The sequence below is a fragment of the Lagenorhynchus albirostris genome, chromosome 5 (assembly GCF_949774975.1).
Source record: "Lagenorhynchus albirostris chromosome 5, mLagAlb1.1, whole genome shotgun sequence".
Lineage (NCBI taxonomy): Eukaryota > Metazoa > Chordata > Mammalia > Artiodactyla > Delphinidae > Lagenorhynchus > Lagenorhynchus albirostris.
In genome coordinates this window covers 38,209,695-38,233,612 of record NC_083099.1, presented here as the reverse complement: position 1 = coordinate 38,233,612, position 23,918 = coordinate 38,209,695, and the positions used below count along the sequence as shown (strand labels likewise).

Here is a 23,918-nt window from a genome sequence, read left to right as displayed (position 1 = left end):
ATATCCAAAGTAGGTGGGAATGTGATGCTATCTATGGTGGGGGGGAGGGGGCAGGGGACTGTATGCTATTAACCTTAGTTAAAAAACACAGAAAGGAAAAAAAAAGGAAGGTGAGGGAAGTGAAAAAAACTGAATTCCTGCCAGGCACAGAGTAATGTATATATCATCCCAGCGAAGTAACTATGTCTCTGACCACTTTATAGATGAAAAATCAAAAGTACAAAAAGAGGGAATCCCCTGGTGCTCCAACGGTTAGGACTCAGTGCTTTCACTACCAAGGGCCCAGGTTCAGTCCTTGGTCGGGGAACTAAGATCCCACGAGCCCCACAGTGCGGCCGGAAAAAAAAAAAAAAAAAAAAAAAAAAAAAGCTATATGTTAAAAGTACAAAAAGATTACGAGGCAAGGTCATGGGGCTAAGCAATAGCAGAGCCTCTACTGTTTATACTATATCATACACTGCTTCGCTTCATTTATTCTTGTAATCCCACTAGGATTTAGTCCAATACAAACTGTATTTTATGTTATAATGATAACTAATTTTAAGTAAGGGAAATTCAAGGAGGAAAGATAAATAGAAGGAATACTGAATGTCTGGGACAGAAACTCTATAGCAGGGGTCCCCAACCCTGGGGACTGGTACCAGTCCGTGGCCTGTTAGGAACCGGGCCACACAGCAGGAGGTGAGTGGCAGAAGAGCGAGTGAAGCTTCATTTGCCGCTCCCCATCGCTCCCTATCACTTGCATTACCACCTAAACCATACCCCCCAAACCACCCCCATCCGTGGAAAAATTGTCTTCCACCAAACTGGTCCCGGGTGCCAAAAATGTTGGGGACCGCTGATCTGCCATGTTGATTAAAAAGCTTGAGGGATAAAAAGACCTCCTTTAAAAACACAAAGCAGAAAAAATGTACTTTATTTTGGTAACCATGTTGCTATAGCAACAACATAATGATACACAGAAGAGCTTTCAAAGTTATACTGGTAATAAAAGATATACATGAATACACAGGTCTATCAATGTTGTTGAGTAAATATCAATCTCCATAACCTTGCCAGATCTGGTAACGAGAAACCCATGTAAATATTATTTATATCAATAGTAAAAACCAGCTGTCAACTTCTAGTATTTACTGTTTGTATGTGTCCACAAGGAAAAGGAATAATGGAAAACAGTATGCTCTATACCTAAGTACTTTGGTCTGGAACACAATTAGTGCTGGTATAGGAGAAAAATGAAAAGATAATAAAAGGATTAGCTGGTCTTGGAGCTACATGGTATGAATAAAACCTGTTTAGGTTTCTCAAAGTTTAAGTAATACATAGTACAAATATCAATATAATAAATTCATATCCATACATCTAGAATAAAAGAAACATGATATAAACATCTAGGTTTAAATTATTTGCTACTAACACCCTGTGTCTATTGGAGTCATTTTTCAGTAGCCTGACAAAGAACCAATGCTCTTCCAAATGGTACTCAACCTTTTTTTTCCTGCCTTCCCCATGTTCATATGCCCAATCACACTCTCATCAGTTACAGCTTTTATTTCACTGTGGAGATTCCCACTTGGCCCCAAAAGGCAAATCAGAATCTTAGGAGAGAGGTGAAGGTTTGAGAAAGCTCCTAGATATGTGAAATGAATGCCTAGGAAGTATGCCCAAACCATGAGGGCTATAGTTCTGCATCAGTTCTTTGTTCTATAAAATCTTGATTATTCAAAATTCAGTTGTCCCAAACATTTTTAACATGTATGCCTCTTACACTACTTCCATAGACAACAGAGAGTACTGTACAAGTAAAAAAGCTGAGCCTGAGTAAGACGTGTGCAAAAGACAAGACCTTTAAAAAAGGGAGGCCCTGATAGGTTTCTTTCCTTGAGATAGCTATTTTTCCCCCCTCTTAAGGAACTAAAGTAAGCAGCCATGTGTTATTTTCTGGAGGGAAATGTAATGTCCAGAGAGGCAGGCCCTGCTAGTGTCTTCCTCCTTACAACAGACCCTGTTATTTCAGGAAGCAATGAGCCAACTCCCTGAAGTCAGTTCCCCAGATTCCCCTGCAGTTGTGGGAAAGCTTTGGACCTCCTGTCACTGGCATTTCCCCTGACTGCTTCCCCCTTCATATTTCTGCCTAGAAATGTACTTTTGACAGTGCAGAAGCCATCTTGAGATCATGAGGAGATCAGCATGAGACTGAAGGCCTACTCACTGAGAAAGAAGGAATGAGAGATGGAAAGGGGCTGGATCCCTGGTGACATTCTGAGCTGCCTACACCCCTTATTTTTGATTCAAGAAACAAATAAAACCTTGTCCATTCGAGCCACTTGCTCCAGAATGCATTCCTAACTGACACAACTGGTCTATGAGGGAGGTAGTTTTGGCAGAGGAAGATAATGACTTACAAAATCTGCCTGTTTGCCCCATTATCCTCTCCTCCAGCCAGGTACATCTATTTCCTCCAAGTGTCTTCATTTATAAACTTGCAGACGCTCTGTTAATTTGATCCCAAATTGTGGACTCAATCTGGCTCTCTGAACCCTTGGTATGTACCTATGCCCCTTTCTTGGGCTGACTGGTCTAGATTTGACTTCTACAGCTCATCTGATTTGTGAGAGTGGCCAATTACGATCAACAGAACTCTTAAGTCTAGCTCCTCATGGACAGGCCTAGCCTTCCACCGCTTAAATTTCCATGCACCATCTCAATTTGGCATAAGCAAAAGAGAAATCAAAAAGGAAATATTTAGCAGGCATGTAGAGATGCATATATCTAACTACTAACTTTGTGAGCTACCTATTAACATTGTGAGAATTTAAGCCATTACTTTAAAAAAATGTTCTTAGTTACTCAAAGCAATATTTAAGTTGACTAAAAAATCAACACAAGGTCACAACCAAGATGGAGTAGCACTGCTTCAGGACTTGAGAAACGCCAAGGCAATGAGATCCCTGAGTTTGCTCAGAAGTTTCCAACCCAGAACCACCAACAGCCACAGACAAAAAAAAAAAAATTAGAAAAGTCTGATCTACTTAGCTGATCAGGGAAAGCCTGACTAAACAATAGAAAACAATCTTGGTAATAGCTGCCTTCTCTCACCAAATATCAACTGTAAAACTGTACCCCCCTCCCCACCTCACGGTTTAAGGGCAGACACAACTGAGCAGAGAGTTGATCTTCCACACCACCACAGCCCTGCTCCATAGATGCAGGTGATGCACTCCAGGTCACCTGGCAGGTATAGTATCAGTGGGGTAAGCTGAGAGCCGATCTTCCGTTCCCCTCTGTAGAAGCAAGATATGCTCCCATTCCCCCACACGGTAGTGTCAGTGGGGCCAACGGGGAGCTGAGCCTCCACCCCAACCCTGCACCAATAAATCTGAACAAAGCGGTACAAGTTGTTAGTAGTAAGAACTCACTTTCCTTACACTCCTTGTGTCAGTGAGGCCCAGTGGGGAACTAAACCCAACTGGTAGCAAAGAGACCAAAGGAAGCAGTGAAAAACAGGACTGGTGGCACTCTTATTCTGACTCCCTACCCGTATCCTGTTTCAGAGGGTCTCAGTCAGAAGCCTCCAGCTGCACCCAGTATCAGTGAGGTAGAAAAAGGTAGTGATACAGAGTAGTCAACACCCTGCTTCCCCTCCTCTGATGCCAGTGGGACATGCAGGGAGCTGAGCCTCTACTCCTAGCTGGCATCAATGAGGCAGAATCAGGGCTGGTTGGCACCCTACTTCTCCCATCCTTTGGTGTCAGTGGGGCACAGAGAGAAACCAAGCTTCTGCCCCCACCCTGCTGCAAAAAAGCAGTGTGAGACAGCTCTCTGGTTCCCCCCTCCCTGGTGACAGTGAGTTCAGTGGGGAACTGATCTTATATCCCCATGCAGAGACACAAGGCTGTGCAAGTTGGTGACCTACTTTTGCCAGAAAGGTGTGAATGGGGCCAAGGGCAATATGTTAACTTCAACTTCACTAGTCTTATACAAGGCAGTGTGAGTCAAAACCCAACTTTTGCTAAAGTAGTGACACTGGACCTAGCAGGAAGCTGAACAAACATACCCATTTGGCTTTCACACTTTATCTCCACAAGGGGAATGTGTGCTAAAAAAAAAGATTGAATAGGATCCAGAGTCTCACAGTATAACCTCCAAAATAATCAAGGCTCAATGGAAAATCACTCATCATGGAACCAGGAAAATCATAATGTTCACGAGAAAAGATAATCAACAGACCCAACACTGAGATGATGTTGGAATTATCTGACAAGGATTATAAAGCAGCCATCATAAAAATTCTTTTAAAAGCAATTAAAAATTCTCTTGAAACAAAAGAAAATCTCAACAAAGAAACAGAAGTTACAAAAAAACAAACAGAAATGATAGAACTGAAATATATAATAACTGAAAGAAAAAAACCTCACTGGAGGGGCTCAACAGCAGAGTTTAAGGACAGAAGATAGAATCAGTGAATGTTAGGATAGATCAACAGAATTCACCAATCTGAACAAGAATGAAAATAGACAGAAAAAATAATTAACAGAGTCAGAGACCTGTGTGACAATAACAAAAAAGCTAGCATTCATATGATCAGAGTCTGAGAAGGAGAGGAGAGAGAGTAAGTAGGATTAAAAAATATTCAAAGAAATAATGGTTGAAAACTTGTAATCATGGCAAGAGATATAAACCTACAGATTCAACAAGCTGTAGGGAAGATCCCATTCTATCTTAATAGAATAAACCCAAAGGAATCCACGTTAAGACAGATCATAACTGAATTATGATAAATTATGCATCTATATCGCAATAACTAGAGCAACCACTAAGAAATCTATACAAAGCAATATACTTAAAACACTATAAGTCAAGATATAATCCTAAAAATGCTCAACAAACCAATCTGAAGGTAAGAAAGAGAAACAGAAGAGAACCAGAAGAAACAAACTGAACACAAATAAAATGGCATATGTAAACCCTAACATATCAACAATTACCTAAATATATATGTAAATCTAAATACACCAATTAAGAGGCAGAGTGGATTAAAAAAAAAACAAACATACTTTAACAATATGCTATAAGACCCACTTCAAATTCAATGACATCGGTAGGTTGAGAGTAAAATGGAAAAAATATACCATGTAAACAGTTTTTTTTTTTTTTGCGGTATGTGGGCCTCTCACTGTTGTGGCCTCTCCTGTTGCGGAGCACAGGCTCTGGATGTGCAGGCTCAGCGGCCATAGCTCATGGGCCCATCCGCTCCGCGGCATGTGGGATCTTCCCGGACCAGGGCACAAACCTGTGTCCCCTGCATGGGCAGGCGGACTCTCAACCACTGCGCCACCAGGGAAGCCCTAAACAGCTTTTTTTTTAAAAAAGCAGGAGCCGCTATATTAACATCAGACAAAGTAGACTTCAGACTAAACAATTTTACTAGAGACAAAGAAGAATATTACATAATGATAAAAGGATCAATCCACCAGGAAAACATAACAATCCTAAATATGTTCACACCAAACAAAACAGCTACAAAATACGTGAAGCAAAAATTATATTACTCAAAGAGAAACAGACAATCCACAATTAGAGTTGGAGACTTCCAATACTCCACTCTTAGCAACTGGCAGAATCACTGGACAGAAGATCAGCAAGGAAATGAAAGAACTCAAAACCATCAAACACCAGGTTTTAACTGCCATATTTAGAAAACTTCACCCAACAACAGCAGTGTACACATTTTTTTTTCAAGTACCCATGGAACAGTCACCAAAGCAAGTGCCTATCTTTGTCCATAAAACAAGTTTCAACAAAAATTTAAAAGTTGAAATCATACAGAATATGTTCCCTGACCATAATGGAATCAAACTAGAAATCATTAACAGAGAGATGACAGGAAAGTCTACAAACACTTGGAAACTAAACAGCACACTTCTAAATAATCTGTATATCAAAGGAAAACTCTCAAAGGAAATGTTAAGAATTATACACAAACACACAGAACTGAATGAAAATGAAAATACAACATATCAGAATATGTGCAACATTAACTAAAGCAGTGAAGAGAGTAAATTTATTAGTGAAATTTTCTAATATCCAAAGAAAAATCTACTTGGGCTTCTGTCAGGGGAAGGGGAAAAGCAAATATTTTAAATATGCCAAAGCTTTCTATTATGTTTAACAAGACCTGCCCTCAGGAGAAACTATTTTACCAGAACTTAACCTGCTGGGATATTATCAGAGCCTAACTAACCTGGCAAAGGGAAAAACCCAGCCCTAGCCCAGCGCTAGAAATCCTGTCCCACCTAAGGTCAGGGGGGTGGGGATGGAAGATATGGCAACTGAGAAATATCTGTGTTCACAGTCCACAGGCAAAGGCTCACTACAAGACTGAGACATAATCATAGGACTGTACAACAGTTCTCCTCCCTTGACACTACCACCACATTACTAAAGGCCTATATACTGCAATTCCTTTTACTAGTATTTCATGTCCACCTATCAACAAAAACTTAACGGTGTATACTAAAAGGCAAAAAAACAGTTTGAAGAGAAGACTAAACAAGCATCAAAACCAGAGTGAGATATGGCAGGAATGTTGGAATTATCAGACCAGAATTTTTTAAAAATTATTATTAATATGAAAAGGGATTTAATAGAAAAAGCAGACAACATGCAAGAACAGATGGATAATGTAAGCAGAGACACGGAACTTCAAAGAAAGAATCAAAAAATGCTAGAGATAAAAAAACACCATAACAGAAATGAATAATGCCTTTGATTGGCTGATTAGTAGACTAGACATCACTGAGGAAAGAATCTCTATGCTGGAGGATATGACAATAGAACTGAAAAGCTACTGAAACTGAAAAGCAAAGAAAAAATTTTTAAAAATAATAGAATATCCAAGAACTTTGGGACAATTATAAAAAGTATAACATATACATAATAGGAATACCAGAAGGAGAAGAAATAGAGAAAGGAAAAGAAGAAATATTTGAAACAATGATTGACAATTTCCTCCAAATTAATGTCAGACACCAAACAACAGATCCAGGAACTTCAGAGAATACCAAGCAGGATAAATGCCAACTAAGATTTAACATCTCCAAACTACAGAAAATCAAAGATAAACTCCAGAAAGAAATGAAAGGATAAAAACACTTTACCTATGGAGGAACAAAGATGAAACATATCCAACTTCTCCACAGAAATCATGAAAGCAAAAAATAGTGGAGTGAAATATTTAAAGTTTTAGAGAGAAAACAACCATCAACCTAGAATTCTGTACCCTGAGAAATTATCCTTCCAAGGTAAAGGAGAATTAAGACTTTCTCAGGCAAACAAAAATTGAAGAAATTTGCTGCCTGTAGATCTGCTTTGCAAGAAATTTTACAAGAAGTTCTTCAGAAAGAAGGAAAACAATATAGGACAGAAATTCAGATCAACATAAAGAAAAAGAGCATAAGAGAAGGAATAAGTGAAGGCAAAATAAAAACTTTTCCTTATTCTTAATTGGTCTAATAGGTAACAGTTTATTCAAACTAATAGGAGCAACAATATATTTGATTACCTATGAGATATCTATATCTATCTATATATAGATATTTATGTGTGCTTACTTATAAGTAAAATGCATGGCAGCAGTGATGCAAAGGATGGGAGGGAAGAATTAGGAATATTTTGTTATTATAAGGCACTTGCACTACCCATGAAGCAATGAAGTGCTATTTAAAAGTAGACTTGGATTAGTTATAAAAATATATTGCAAACTCTAAGGCAACACCTTAAAAAAGTGAGAAAAAGAAGTATAACTGATATTCTAAGAAAGAGAAATGGAATTGTTGTATTAAATACTGTCAAATCCACTAAAGGCAGAAAAAAGTGTGGAAGACAAAAATAAGAACAAAGAAAAAGGGCAGCAAATAGAAAACAATAACCAAAAAATGGTAGATGTTGATCCAATTATATCAGTCATTACTTTGAATATCAATGGTCTACAGACACCAATTAAAAAACAGAGACTGTCAGAGTAGATAAAAAAGCAAGACCCAACTATAATGCTATCTTCAAGAAACACAGTTTAAATATAAAGACACATACAGACTAAAAATAAAGGGGTGGAGAAAGATATATCATGTTAACACTAATCAAAAGAAAATGAGAGTATATTAGTTTCAGACAGAGAAGACTTCAAAGCAAGGAAAGTTATCAGAAATAAAGAGGGGGAGCTTCCCTGGTGGCACAGTGGTTGAGAATTTGCCTGCCAATGCAGGGGACACGGGTTCAAGCCCTGGTCTGGGAAGATCCCACATGCCACGGAGCAACTAGGCCCGTGAGCCACAACTACTGAGCCTGTGCATCTGAAGCTTGTACTCTGCAACAAGAGAGGCCACGACAGTGAGAGGCCCGTGCACCGCAATGAAGAGTGGCCCCCGTTCACCTCAACTAGAGAAAGCCCTCGCACAGAAAGGAAGACCCAACACAGCCAAAAATAAATAAATTAATTAATTAATTTTTAAAAAAAGAATGCATTGCTTTAAAAAAAAAAACAAAGAGGGGTATTATAAAATGATAAAGGGGTCAATGCTCTAAGAAGAGATAATAATCCTTAAGAAGACAGCCTAACAATAGAGCATCAAAATATGTAAGGCAAAAGCTGATAGAGCTGCAAGAAGAAACAGATTAATTCACTATTACAGTTGGAGACTTTAACACCCTTTTATCAAAAATGGACAGATCCAGGAGGCAGAAAATCAGTGAGGACATAGTTGAACTCAACAGCATCATCAATCAACTGATATAACTGACATCTATGGATGACTTCACCCAACAACAGCAGTGTAATACATTCTTCTCAAGTTCACATGAAACACTTACCAAGATAGACCACATTCTGGACCATAAAACACATCCTAACATATTTAAAGGAAAAAAAATCACACAATGTCTGCACTTAGACAGCAATAAAATTAAATTAGAAATTAAACAGAAAGAGCTGGGAAACCCCAAAATACTTGGAGATTAGACAACACACTTCTGATTAACAGGTGTATCAAAGAAGAAATCACAGAGAAATTTAAAAATACTTTGAAATAAATGAAAGTGAAAATACAACGTATTGAAATTTGTGGGATGCAGCAAAGCAGTGCTTACAGGGAAATTTATGGCATTGGAAACATTTATTTGAAAAGAGGAAAGATCTAAAATCAATAATTTAAGCTTCCACCTTAGGAAACTAGAAAAAGAAGAGCAAATTAAATACAAAGTAAGCAGAAGAAACGAAATAATAATAATTAGAGCAGAAATAAATGAAACTGAAATAGGAAATCAATAGAGAAAAATCAATAAAACCAAAAGCTGGTTCTTTAAAAAGATCAATAAAATTGATAATCTTCAGGTAAGGCGAACAAAGAAGAAGAGAGAAGATACAAATTGCTAGTATCAGAAATTAAGAGGAGAGCTTCCCTGGTGGCACAGTGGTTGAGAGTCCGTCTGCTGATGCAGGGGACACGGCTTCGTGCCCCGGTCTGGGAAGATCCCACATGCTGTGAAGCGGCTGGGCACGTGAGCCATGGCCACTGAGCCTGCGCGTCTGGAGCCTGTGCTCCGCAACAGGAGAGGCCACAAAAGTGAGAGTCCCATGTACCGCAAAAAAAAAAAAAAAAAAAGAAAGAAATTAAGAGGAGTCATCACTAGAGATCCCTCAAAAAACTAAAAACAAAATTACCGTATGATCCAGCAATTCCACTCCTGGGTATATATCCGAAGAAAATGAAAACATTAATTCAAAAAGATATATACACCCCAATGTTCATAGCAGCATTATTTACAATAGCCAAAATATGAAAGCAACCTAAGTGTCCATCAAGAGATGAATGGATAAAGAAGATGTGGTGTATATATATAAAATGGAATACTACTCAGCCATAAAAAAAGAATGAAATCTTTCCATTTGTAACAACATGGATGGACTTGGAGGGCATTATGCTAAATGACATAAGTTAGACAGAAAGATGAACACTGTATGGTATCACTTATATGTGGAAAAATAAAACAAACTAATGAATACAACAAAATGAAAACAGACTCATAGATATAGAGAATAAACTAGTGGTTACCAGTGGGGAGAGAAAAGGAGGAAGGGGCAATACAAGAGTAGGGGACTCAGAGGTACAAACTATTATGTATAAAATAAACTACAAGGATATACTGTACAACACAGGGAATACAGCCAATATTTTATAATAACCATAAATGGAGTGTAACCTTTAAAAATTTAGAACCACTATGTTGTACACCTGTGACATATAATATTATACATCAACTATACTTCAACAGAAAAAAAGTATAAAAAAATGTTTTAAAGAAATACTATGAATAACTCCAGGCCCACAAATTTGATCACCAAGATAAAATGAATCAACTCCTTAAAAGAAATGCCAAAACTCACACAAGAATAAATAGACAATCTGAACATAACTGTATCTATAAAAGAAATATCATCAACAATTAATAAACTTCCAAAACAGAAATCACCAGGTCCAGATGGATTCACTGATAAATTCTACCAAATTTTTTAATTTCCTTAAAAAATTCTACCATTTTTTAAGGAAAAAGTTATACCAATTCTCTCTTCCAAAAGATTGAAGTGAAGAGAATATTTCCCAACTCATTCAATGAGGCCAGCATTACCCTAATACCGAACCAGACAAAAATTCAAGAAAAGAAAACTATAGATCAATATCTCTCATGAACATAGATGTAAAACTTCTCAACAAAATATTAGTGAATCAAATTTTAAAATATATTTAAAAAATTATGCACCACAGCCAAATGGGATTTATTCCAGGTATCAAACCTGGTTCAACATTCAAAAATCGATTAATGTAATCCATCACATCAACAGGCTAAAGAAGAAAAGTCACATGATCATATCAATAGATGAAGAAAAATATTTTGACAAAATCCAATATTCATTCATGTTAAAAACTGTCAGCAGGGCCTTCCCTGGCAGTCCAGTGGTTAAGAATCCATCTTCCAATGCAGGAACGTGGGTTCGATCCCTGGTGGGGGAACTAAGATCCCACATGCCGTGGGGCAACTAAGCCCACGTGCTCTAGAGCCTGCACACCACAACTAGAGAGAAGCCCATGCACTGCAATGAAAGAACCCACATGCTGCAGCTAAGACCCAATGCAGCCAAATAAATAAATAAATACTAAAAAAAAAAAAAAACCTGTCAGCAAACTAGGAATAGAAAGAAACTTCCTTAGTTTTATAAAGAACATTTAGGGAATTCCCTGGAGGTCCAGTGGTTAGGACTCTGCACTTCCACTGCAGGGGGCACGGGTTCAATCCCTGGTCAGGGAACTAACATCCCACATGCCACACATAGCAGAAAATAAATAAATAAAAGAAATTTACAAAAAATCTACAGTTCATACCATATTTATCAGTGAAAAACTTGAAGGTTTCCTGTTAAGATCAAGAACAAAACAAGGATGTCCCCTCTCACCACTGCTATTTAACATTGCATCTGAAGTCCTAACTAATGCAATAAGACAAGAAAAAAAAATAAAGGTATACAGATTGGGAAAGAAGAAATAAAACTGTCTTTGTTCACTGATGACATGATCACCTATACAGAAAACCTGAAAGAATCAACAAAGAAACAGAATCAACAAAGAAACTTGGAACTAACAAGTGCTTATAGCAAGGTTGCAAGATAGAAGGTTAATTATACAAAAGTCAGTAACTTTCCTATATACCATGAACGTATGGAATTCGAAATTAAAACTCATTACCATTTACATTAGTCCCTCCCAAAAATGTAGGTATAAATGTACAAACTCTAATGAAATATATATAAGAACTATATGATGAAAACTATAAAATTCATATGGACAAAAACAAAGAACTAAATAAATGAAGAGATATTCCATGTTTGTGCATAGTTAAGATTCAATATTGTCAAGACATCAATTCCTCCCAACTTGATCTATAGATTTAATTCAATCCCAAACAAAAATCTCAATAAGTTATTTTGTGGATATGGACAAACAAATTCTGAAGTTTATATGGAGAGGCAAAAGACCCAGAATAGACAGCTCAATATTGAAGGAAAAGAACAAAGTTGAAGGACTGATACTGCCTAGCTTCAAGACTTACTATAAGGCTACAATATTCAAGATACTGTGATTTTGGTGGAAGACATATAGATTAATGGAACAGAACAGAGTCCAGAAATAAAACCAAATAAATATGGTCAACTGATCTTTGACAAAGGAGCAAAGGCAATGCAATGGAGCAAAGACGTGTGGAGATGGAAACAACTAGACAACATCTACATGCAAAGAAAAAAAAATGAATCTAGACATAGGTCATACACACTTCACAAAAATTAACTCAGATGAATCACAGACCTAATGTAAAATACAAAACTGTAAAACTCCTTTAAGATAACATAGGAGAAAACCTAGATGACCTTGGGTACAGCAGTGACTTTTTAGATACAACACCAAAGGCAAGATTCATGAAAGAAACAATAAGCAGGACTTCATTAAATTTTAAAACTTCTGCTCTACAAAAGAGAATGTCAAGAGAAATGGAAGACAAGCCACATACTGGGAGAAAATGTTTGCAAAAGACATCTGATAAAGGACTATTATTCAAAATATACAAAGAACTTCTAAAACTCAACAATAAGAAAACAAACTATCTGATTTAAAATGGACAAAAGACCTGAACGAACACCTCAGCGAGGAAGATATACAGATAACAAGCATATTAAAAGATGTTCAACCTCATATGTCATCAAGGAAATGTAAATTAAAACAATGAGATACTACTATACACCTATTAGAATGGCCAAAATCCAAAACACCAACAACACCAAAGCGTGGTGAGAATTTGGTAACAGGAACTCTCAATCATTGCTGCAGGGAACACAAAATGATAGAGCCACTTGGGAAGATAATTTGGTAGATTCTCACAAATTATACATACTTCTACTATATGATTCAGCAATCACACTCTTTGGTATTTACCCAAAGGAGCTGAAAATACGTGTTCACACAAAAACCTGCACATGGATATTTACATCAGCTTTATTCATAACTGCCAAAACTTGGAAGCAACCCAGGTGTCCTTCAGTTGGTGAATAGATAAATAAACTGAGGTTCATCCACTGAATGGGATATTATTCAGTGCTAAAAACAAACGAGCTATCAAGCCATGAAAAGACGTGGAGTAAATTTAAACGCATATTACTAACTGAAAGAAGCTAATCTGAAAAAGCTACACACTATATGATTCCAACCATATGACATTCTGGAAAAGGCAAAACTATGGAGACAACAAACAGAACACTGATTGTCCGTCCTTAGAGGGGAGGGAGGGACAAACATGCAGAACAGAACACAGAGGATTTCTAGGGCAGTGTATCTATACTGTATAATACTACAATGGTAGATACATGGCATTACACATTTGTCAAAACCCATAGAATGTACAGCGCCAAGAGTGAACCCAAATGTAAGCTATGGATTTGGGGTGATAATGATGTGCCAAGGTAGGTTCATTGACTATAACAAATGTTTCACTGTGATGTGGGATGTATACAGTGGGGGAAGTTGTAGGTGTGTAGGGGCAGCAGGTATATGGGAACTCTGTACATTCCACTAGATTTTGCTGTGAACCTAAAACTGCTCAAAAAATTAAAGTTTATTGATTTTTTTAAGTCGGTTACCAAAGGGAAGAGGGGAGGGGGAGGGGCAAATTACAGTTATGGGATTAAGAGATACAAACTACTATGTATAAAATAGATAAGCAACAAAGAATACAGCACAGGGAATTATAGCCATTACCTTGTAATAACTTTGAATGGAGTATAACCTGTAAAAATACTGAATCACTATGCTGTACATCTGAAATTAATATAATATTATAAATCAACTATACTTCAATAAAAAAGCCAGCATAAAACATTTGTGAAGTGTAATGTTACAAAATATAATTTTAAAAATCAAGTGTTAGAAACAGGCATCATTAGAAAATCTACAAACAGCAAATGCTAGAGAGGGTGTGGAGAAAAGGGAACCCTCTTGCACTGTTGGTGGGAATGTAAACTGATACAGCCACTATGGAGAACAGTATGGAGATTCCTTAAAAAACTAAAAATAGAACTACCATATGACCCAGTAATCCCACTCCTGAGCAAATACCCAGAGAAAAACATAATTCAAAAAGACACATGCACCCCAATGTTCACTGCAGCACTATTTACAATAGCCAGGTCATGGAAGCAACCTAAATGCCCATCGGCAGACAAATGGATAAAGAAGATGTGGTACATATACACAATGGAATATTACTCAGCCATAAAAAGGAACGAAATTGGGTCACTTGTAGAGACGTGGATGGACCTAGAGACTGTCATACAGAGTGAAGTTATGTCAGAAAGAGGAAAACAAATATTGTATATTAATGCATATATGTGGAATCTAGAAAAATGGTAGAGATGAACCAGTTTGCAAGGTAGAAATAGAGACACAGATGTAGAGAACAAACGTATGGACACCAAGGTGGGAAAGCAGGGTGGGGGAGTGTGGGTGGGAGGAATTGGGAGATTGGGATTGACATATATACACTAATATGTATAAAATAGATAACTAATAAGAACCTGCTGTATAAAAATAAATAAATAAATTTTTTAAAAAAATCAAGTGTTAGAAAAGTTAAAGTAGGTCAAGAAAAATATTCTATACTAAAACATATGTAATCCAAAAAGAGAGGTCTTAAAAATCCCATCAACCTAACCTTGTAATAGATAGAAATGGACAAACCCACATTCATTTTGGAAGATTTTAATATTCCCCTATGATTTGCCAAGTGAAACAGGCAAGAATAAGCAAAGACATACAGATTTTGAATAGCACAATTAACCGGTGCACTTTAATGGATCTATTAAAAAGGTATATCCCTAATACAAAGAACATGCCTCATTTTCTTTTTTTTCACCTTATCAAAATAGGTAAGAGGTGGATTTATTTAGAGAGATAGACACTCCACAGACAGTGTGGACCATCTCAGAAGGCGAGAGGCCCCGAAACATGGGGTGGTTAGTTTTTGGGGACTGGGTAATTTCATAGCCTAATGACTGTAAGGATTATTCCAACTATTTTGGGGAAGGGGAGGGAATTTCCAGGAATTGGGCCACTGCCCACTTTTTGGCCTTTTATGGTTAGCCTTAGAACTGTCATGGCACTGGTGGGTATGTTATTTAGCATGCTAAGGTATTACAAAGAGCACATAATGAGGCTCAAGGTTCACTGGAAGTCGAGTCTTCTGCCATCTTGGACCTAGCTGAGAACATGCCTCATTTTCAAGTAGTTATGGGGTAGTTCCAAAAACTCACTGTTTTTTAAACTCTCAGTAAGTTCTTCTAAATAAGTCACATTCTCTGTCCATGGTGGAATAAAAAATGGACATAAATAAAAAGATAGCAAAAAAAAAAAGGTATCCACTTAAAAAACTTAAAAAATGTTCTTCCAAGAGTCTTAGATTAAAAAGGAAATAAAACTGAACTCCCATCTTATTTAAAAGTAAATAAAAATAAAACACTATTATCAAAATTTTGTTGTGAAAACTTATTACCACAAGGAAACTTAATAACTTTAAATGTAACTACTAGGAAAAGAGACTGAAAAATTAGCCAAGGCTTTGGTGAGGTAACTAGTAAGAAAACTAGAAATTTTTTAAAGCATAATAAATAAATAAAAATAAGAGTGTAAATTAATGAAATAGTAAAGAAACAGATTTGATCAGTTAAGCTAAAATCTGGTTCTTTGAAAAGGTCAATAAAATAGACAGATCTGTTTCTTTTCTTAGGGAAAAAAAGTTTCCCCTCCCCTCTCTTTATCCTGTCTCTGTCTTAATCAAACACAAATAATCATCCCAAGAAAAGATAAAGGGGGTCGTAACAGATACAGAGGAAAAGTTTTAAATAAAAGGATACCACATATTACTAACTAACAAGAAACTTGAAATGTAAGTGAAATACTTGTTTTTCTAGGAAAATATCAATTTCTAAAATTGACTCAGGAAGAGGTAAAATCCACAAATAAACCAATAAGTACAGAGGACACATAATGAGTCATCAAAATTCTACTTCCCAAAAAAGATACAAGCACACTCTTTATGAAGGATATCTGCCAAAGCTGCAAGGAACAGGCAACTCATGTGTTATTCAACATGTCTGGTGTACACAAAAGGTGAAAGGCTTCTTAACGTTTTTCAACAGGCTAGTTTAAGCCAGTATTTATACTATAAAACAAGACCTCACCTGTGAATACAGATGCAAAAATCTATGTAAAACATTAGCAAATTAATCCAGCACCATATTAAATATAAATAATTCTCGTAAAATTTCTCACACATAACTAGTAATATGGATAATTATTTTAGTGGTACAAAGACATTTTATTTTAATAATTATATCTTTATTTTTAACCTTCTATTTATGGCAAGTGATAATGTTTTCCCACTTACTTTTCTTACAGAAAATTTCCTTTAAACATATATATTAAATGGAGCATTTATGGAAAAATAGTACAGAGTGCTCATAGCTGTAAGCAAATGCATAAAATTTAGGGAACTCTGAAATATACACCATAATCCAAATGGCTTTATACCAAAAATGTAAGTATAGCTTAATATTAGAAAATATATTAGGAGAAAGTGATGTCAACAACATGGTAGAGTGAATATATAGGTAAGTGAAGATAAGATGTTACCTAAAAAAGGACTATTTTATTTATGAGACATTTTATACAAACTTCATGGTAACCCCAAAACATAAATCTAGAGCAGAGACATGAAATATAAAAAAAGAGGTAACTGAGAAAAACATCATAGAAAACCACTAAACCAAAATGGCAGGCAGAATCACAAGGAAAAAGAAATAATGGAGAAATAGAGCAACCAGAAAACAAGATAAAATGGCAGTACTAAGTCTTCACCTATCAATAATCACCCTAAATGTAAATGGATTAAATTCACTAATCAAAAGACACAGAGTGGCTGGACTGATTAAAAAGCAAGACCCAACTGTATGCTGCCTCCAAGAAATTCACCTCAGCTCTAAAGACAAACACGGGCTCAGAGTGAAAGAATGGAAGATGATACTCCAAGCAAATGGCAGCCAAAAGAAAGAGGGTATAGACATACTCACATCAGACAAAACAGACTTCAAGCCAAAAAAGTTAACATGAGACAATAATGGACAGTATATAATGATAAAGGGATCATTCATCAAGAAGACATAACAGTTATTAATATATATGCACTTAATCTAGGAGCACAAAAATATATAAAACACTTATTAGTAGACCTACAGGGAGAAACTGATAGCAACCCAGTAATAGTAGGGAATTTAACACTCCAGTTACATCAATAAATAGATCATCTAGACAGAAAGTCAACAAGGAAACACTGGCCTTATGTGAAACATTAGACCAGATCGAAGTGATAGATTTGTACAGAAAATTCCATTCCAATGCAGCAGAATACACATTTTCTTTCAAGTGTGCACAAAACTTTCTGAAGAATAGACTATATGTTGGGACATAAAACAAGTCTCAATAAATTTAAAGACTGAATTCATATGAATCATCCTTCCCAATCACAATGGTATGAAAACAGAAATAAACTGCAAGAAGAAAGCTGGAAAAGTCACAAATATGTGAGGCTGAACAACATGGTACTTAACAACTATTGGTTCAATGAAGAAATGAAAGAAGAAATAAAAAATTACCTGAAGACAAATGAAAATAAGAATATAAAATACCAAAACCTATGGAATGCAACAAAAGCAGTTCTAAGAGGGAAGTTTATAGCAATACAGGCTTACCTCAAGAAACAAGAAACGTCTCAATGAAACAAGAACAATATTAAACAATCTAACCATACATGTAAAGGAACTAGAAAAAGAAGAACAAATAAAGTCCTGAGTCAGTAGAAGGAAGGAAATAATAAAAATCAGAGAGGAAATAAATGAAATAGAGAATAAAAACACAACAGAAAAGATCAATGAAACTAAGATCTGGTTCTTTGCAAAGATAAACAAAATTGACAAACCTTTAGCTAAACTAAGAAAAAAGAGAGACAGGAGGCTCTGTTAATAAAATCAATAAAATCAGAAACAAAAGAGAAGAAATAACAATGGATACCACAAAAATACAAAGGATTATAATAAAATATAATGAACAGCTATATGCCAAAAATTGGACAACCTAGAAATGGACAAATTCTTAGAATCATACAAGTTTCCAAGACTGAGTCATGAAGAAATAGAAAATCTGAATAGACCAATCCCTAGTACAGAGATGGAAACAGTAATCCAAAAGTTCCCATGAAACAAAAGTCCACCAGAAGACCAGAGGGCCTCACAGGTAAATTCTACTAAATATTCAAAGAAGATTTAATATCTATCCTTCTCAAACTACTCCAAAAAACTTGAAGAGGGGCTTCCCTGGTGGTGCAGTGGTTGAGAGTCTGTCTGCCGATGCAGGAGACGTGGGTTCGTGCCCCGGTCCGGGAAGATCCCACATGCCATGGAGCGGCTGGGCCCGTGAGCCATGGCCGCTGAGCCTGCGTGTCCGGAGCCTGTGCTCCGCAATGGGAGAGGCCACAACAGTGAGAGGCCCGCATACCACAAAAAAAAAAAAAAAAAAAAAAATTGAAGAGGAAGGAAGACTTCCTAACTCATTTTTATGAGGTCAACATCACTGTGATACAAAAACCAGACAATGACCACACACACACACACAAAATTACAGGCCAATATCTCTGATGAACATAGATGCAAAAATTCTCAACAAAATATTAGATTAATAAAACAATAGATTAAAAGTATAATAACCTTGATCAAGTGGGATTTATTCCAGGGATGCTTCAACTTCCACAAATCAATCAACGTGATACATCACTATAACAAAGTGAAGGATAAAAACCATGATCTCATTTCATAGATGCAGAAAAAGCATTTGAAAAGATTCAACACCCATTTATGATAGAAACTCTCAATAAAGTTAGTATAGAAGGAATGTACCTCAACATAATAAAGGCCATATATGACAAACCCACAGCTAACATCATACCCAATGGTGAAAAACTGAAAGCTATCCCCCTAAAGTCACGAACAAGACAAGGATATGCACTCTCACCATTCTTATTCAACATAATACTGGAAGTTTTAACTAGAGCAATCATGCAATAAAAATAAGTAAAAAGCATCCAAATTGAAAAGGAAGAAGTAAAATTGTCACTATTTGCAGATGATATGATTTTAGATGTAGAAAACCCTAAAGAATCCACACAAAAAAACTATTAGAAATAATAAATGAGTAAAGTTCCAGGGTACAAAATCAACATACAAAAATCGGTTGGGTTTCTATACACTAATAATGAGTTAGCAGAAAGAGAAATTAAGAAAATTCTATTTACAACAGCATCAAAAAGAATAAAGAACCCAGAAATAAATTTAACCAAGGAGGTGAAAGACCTGAAAACTCTAAGACATTGTTGAAAGAAACTGAAGACACAAATAAATGGAAAGATATTCCATGCTCATGGACTGAAAGAATTAACATTGTTAAAATGTCCATATTACCTAAAGCAATCTACAGATTCAATGCAATCCCCATCAAAGTCCCAAAGACATTGTTCACAGAAGTAAAACAAAAAATTCTAAAATGTATATGGAACCACAAAAGACCCTAAATAACCAAAGCAATCCTGAGGAAAAAAGAATAAAGCTGGAGGTGTCACACTCCCTGATTTCAAACAATATTTCAAAGCCACAGTAATCAAAATAGCATGGTATTGACAGAAAAAGATACATAGATCAATGGAACAGAATTGAGAGCCCAGAAATAAACCCATGCATATAGGGACAATTAATTTACAACAAAGAAGATAGTAAAGCATTTGTTAAAATTCAATTTCTGATTAAAATATTAACCTTAAGGATCTAGGAAAAAAAGGGAAATTCCTTTGATAAAAGTCACCTTTAAGAAACCTATAGCCGAGGGCTTCCCTGGTGGCGCAGTGGTTGAGAGTCTGCCTGCCGATGCAGGGGACATGGGTTCGTGCCCCGGTCGGGGAGGATCCCACATGCCGCGGAGCGGGCTCGCTGAGCCTGTGCTCTGCAATGGGAGAGGCCACAACGGTGAGAGGCCCACGTACTGCAAAAAAAAAAAAAAAAAGAAACCTATAGCCGGGCTTCCCTGGTGGCGCAGTGGTTGAGAGTCTGCCTGCCGATACAGGGGACGCGGGTTCGTGCCCCGGTTCGGGAAGATCCCACATGCCGCGGAGCAGCTGGGCCCGTGAGCCATGGTGGCTGAGCCTGCGCGTCCGGAGCCTGTGCTCCGCAACGGGAGAGGCCGCAACAGTGAGAGGCCCGCGTACCACAAAAAAAAAAAAAAAAGAAAGAAACCTATAGCCAACACCCAATTTAACATAGAAACACAATAGATGGGTTCACATTAAATCAGAAATAAGACAAAGATGCACTCTACAAGTTTACTGTTCAATACTGTTCTAAAGGTCTAATCCAAGTTAATGAGACAAAAAGGACGGGGAGTGGGGAACTATTAGAAATTTAAAGGTAAGACAGTTACTATTTGCATATAATGTGATTGTCTTATATATGTGTACTGTGTATATATAAAATGAATATATGTAATATATTCAAGAAAATCAACTGAAAAACAAATACAAGTAATAAAAGAATTCAGTAAGTGAGCTAGTTACAAAGTCAATATATGAAAATCAATAGCATTCAGAAAAAATTTAAAATCTAATGAACAAAAAGATCCCATCCCCAACAGCAACAAAAGTTACATGTCCAGGAATTAAACTAATATGGAATATGAAAGAAAATTCCAAAATTTTATTGAGTAATTTAAACAAAGCCTGAATAAATGGGGGTAAAATACCATGTACCAGGATAAAAAGACTGAAGATTATAAAGATGTAAATTCTTAAGATGTCAAATTGCTCTAGAAAGCAAATGCAACTCCAATCTAAATCATAATATAGAATGTTTTATGGAATCTGATAAGCTGATTCTAATTCATCTAGAAAATGTTAGAAAAGCCAGGATAATATGAAAAGCAAAACAAACAGTTGCCCTACAAAATATCAAAACATATAAAGCAAAAGTAGTTAAAAGTGTGTTGCTGACCCACTCCTATACACTGGGTATTTGTGTCCTCCCAAAACTCTTAAGTTGAAATCTATTGTCCAATGTGATGATATTTGGAGGTTTGGCCTTTGGGAGGTGATTAGGTCCTAAGGATGAAGCTCTCATGAATGGGATTAGTATCCTTATAAAAGAGACTCCAGAGAGCTCCCTTGCCTTCAATGCCATATAAGGACACAGCAAGAAGACAGCTGTCTATGAACCAGGAAGGGGCTGTCACCAGGTAACAAATATGCTAGCACTTTGATCCTAGGCTTCCCAGCCTCCAGAACTGTGAGAAATAAATAATATTGTTATAAGTCACCCAGTCTACTACTTTGTTATAGCAGCTCAAATGGACTAAGACACCCAGTGATAGATTATAGATCAATAGCATAAAACAGAGTCCAGAATAAGATTATAATAGGTGCCATTTCAAATCAAGTGAGAAAGGATGAAGAATTTAAAGAATGATATTGGGACAACAATAAATAAATAAATAAATAAATATTTATAAAACAACAACAAAAAAACCCATGAAATTATAAATCTAACTCATACATTAAAAGCCTTACCAGAACAACAACACTATAAAAGTTTTAAACTTATGTTGTATTTCAACTTGCTTGAATCTAGGTTAGCAAAAGCCAGAGTAAGTTTCTGTTGTTTGCAACCAAAAGGACTTGACTCAGAACCCTTACCAGAATTTGGCATATTTTTAAAAAATTGATACAGAAAAAAAATACAATAAACAATAAGCTAAGCAGCAATGAGAAAATATTAGCAATATGTAATCAAAGTATGAGTCCATATTATATTAAAAACTATATATAAACAAAAAATACAAATAATACTGTAGAAAATTGGACAATATATGTGAACAAGTAACTCACTGACAAAACATAAATATCTAATAAACATATGAAAAAAAGTTCAACCTAACTAGCAATAAAGAAACACAAATTAAATAACAATGAAGTAACATTTTTTCTGCTGAAGAAAAATGTGAAAATTTGAGAAAAATTAAGAAGACTCCAGTATTAACAAGATGTAAGGAAATGACCACTTTATAAACTATTGGCCAAATACAAATTAACCCTATCTTCTCAAAGGACAATTTGGTATAATGTCCACCAGAAATTTTAAATTGGTATTTACTTTCTTTTCAGCAATTCCACTTCTAGGAATTTATGCTATGGAAAACATACGTACACAAGAATATAAATAAAACTACTATGTGTAATCATAAATACTGGAATAATCTAAATGTTGAAAAGAGAAATGGTTAAGTAAATTATAGCATATTCTTAGTAAGGAAGACTTTGCAGCAGTTAAGAACAAGATAGATCTATATGCATTAACATGGAACAATTTCCAGTATATAAAATTAAGTGGCGAAAGTCACAGACCAATATATTTATTATATTACTTATATTAAAAATGAGTCTATTAAAAAATAGTTTTAAAACTACATGGTACATATAAACATGACATATATTTAAAGGATATATCTATAATAAAGTTTAAGGCAAAATGAAGGATCTAGAAAGATATATACCAAACCATTAAAAGTGTTTTTTTATTTTTTTATCTCCAGTAAGAAGAAAGCAATCAGAAGGATAAAAAAGGACTTTCTTGCCTTTTCTTCTATATATCAATACTTCTTTTATTTCGTATGTTTATGTATTATTTATATAATATAATATATTATTCAAGAAAGTGGGAGTAACACCAAACAAAAGAATCTGACAGGCAAAATCCCTCCAAATTTAAAATTTTAAACTAAATATTTTTAATTTTTCCACTCAAACATTATTAAATACTTTACTATTCAGACTTGAAATTCAAGAAAATATAACAAAATTTTCTTAGCAAAGGACTAAGAATTGGTATTTAATGTAATTATTCAAATTTGTAATAAAATTTAATAGGAGTACTTAATCCTAAGAGATTTAAGAAAGTTTCTACTTTATAAGGACACGATTTCATTATATTCATTAGTTCATAGTTTACTAACACAACTGTCGATATTTTCTTTTGTTTTTTCTTTTTTTTTTTTGGCGGTACGCGGGCCTCTCACTGTTGTGGCCTCTCCCATTGTGGAGCACAGGCTCCGGACGTGCAGGCTCAGCAGCCATGGCTCATGAGTCCAGCCGCTCTGCGGCATGTGGGATCTTCCCGGACCCAGGCACGAACCCGTGTCCCCTGCATCGGCAGGCAGACTCTCAACCACTGCACCACCAGGGAAGCCCCAACTGTCGATATTTTAAATGGAGACATATTCATTCAAAGGAAAAGCCATGAAACAACAGCAAAAACCCTTTTGTAGAAGTGTTTGTATAAGCTCAGTGAGGTGTCTTTAGGCAGACTAACTTGCTGATTAGACTCAACATTAGGAAACCAATCTTTAATTTTATTCCAGTTTCACTGATTTAGAATCATGTGCCAATTTTAATGTTTTGGCCTCCTTTTCATAACATGAAAGCCTTATTCTATAAATCTAAATATTCAAGCACGTTTAAAAACAAATGTTAGATATCAAATCTACCAAAATTCACCTGATTTTTGATAGATAAACTTTCCTAATGATAAAATTAAGATATATATCTGGGGAAAAGTTAAATCAACCCATCACAACTTATAGTTACTGAATCAATTGGTTTCTAATTATTGATAGAAATAT

The 23,918-nt window shown here is 35.8% G+C and overlaps 1 protein-coding gene across 1 annotated transcript in view; it reads right to left on the bottom strand.

Annotated features, from left to right (window-relative positions):
• The window catches only part of LEKR1 (leucine, glutamate and lysine rich 1), a 273,743-nt gene that overhangs the window by 209,229 nt on the left and 40,596 nt on the right, over positions 1–23,918 (bottom strand). The window lies entirely within an intron of this gene.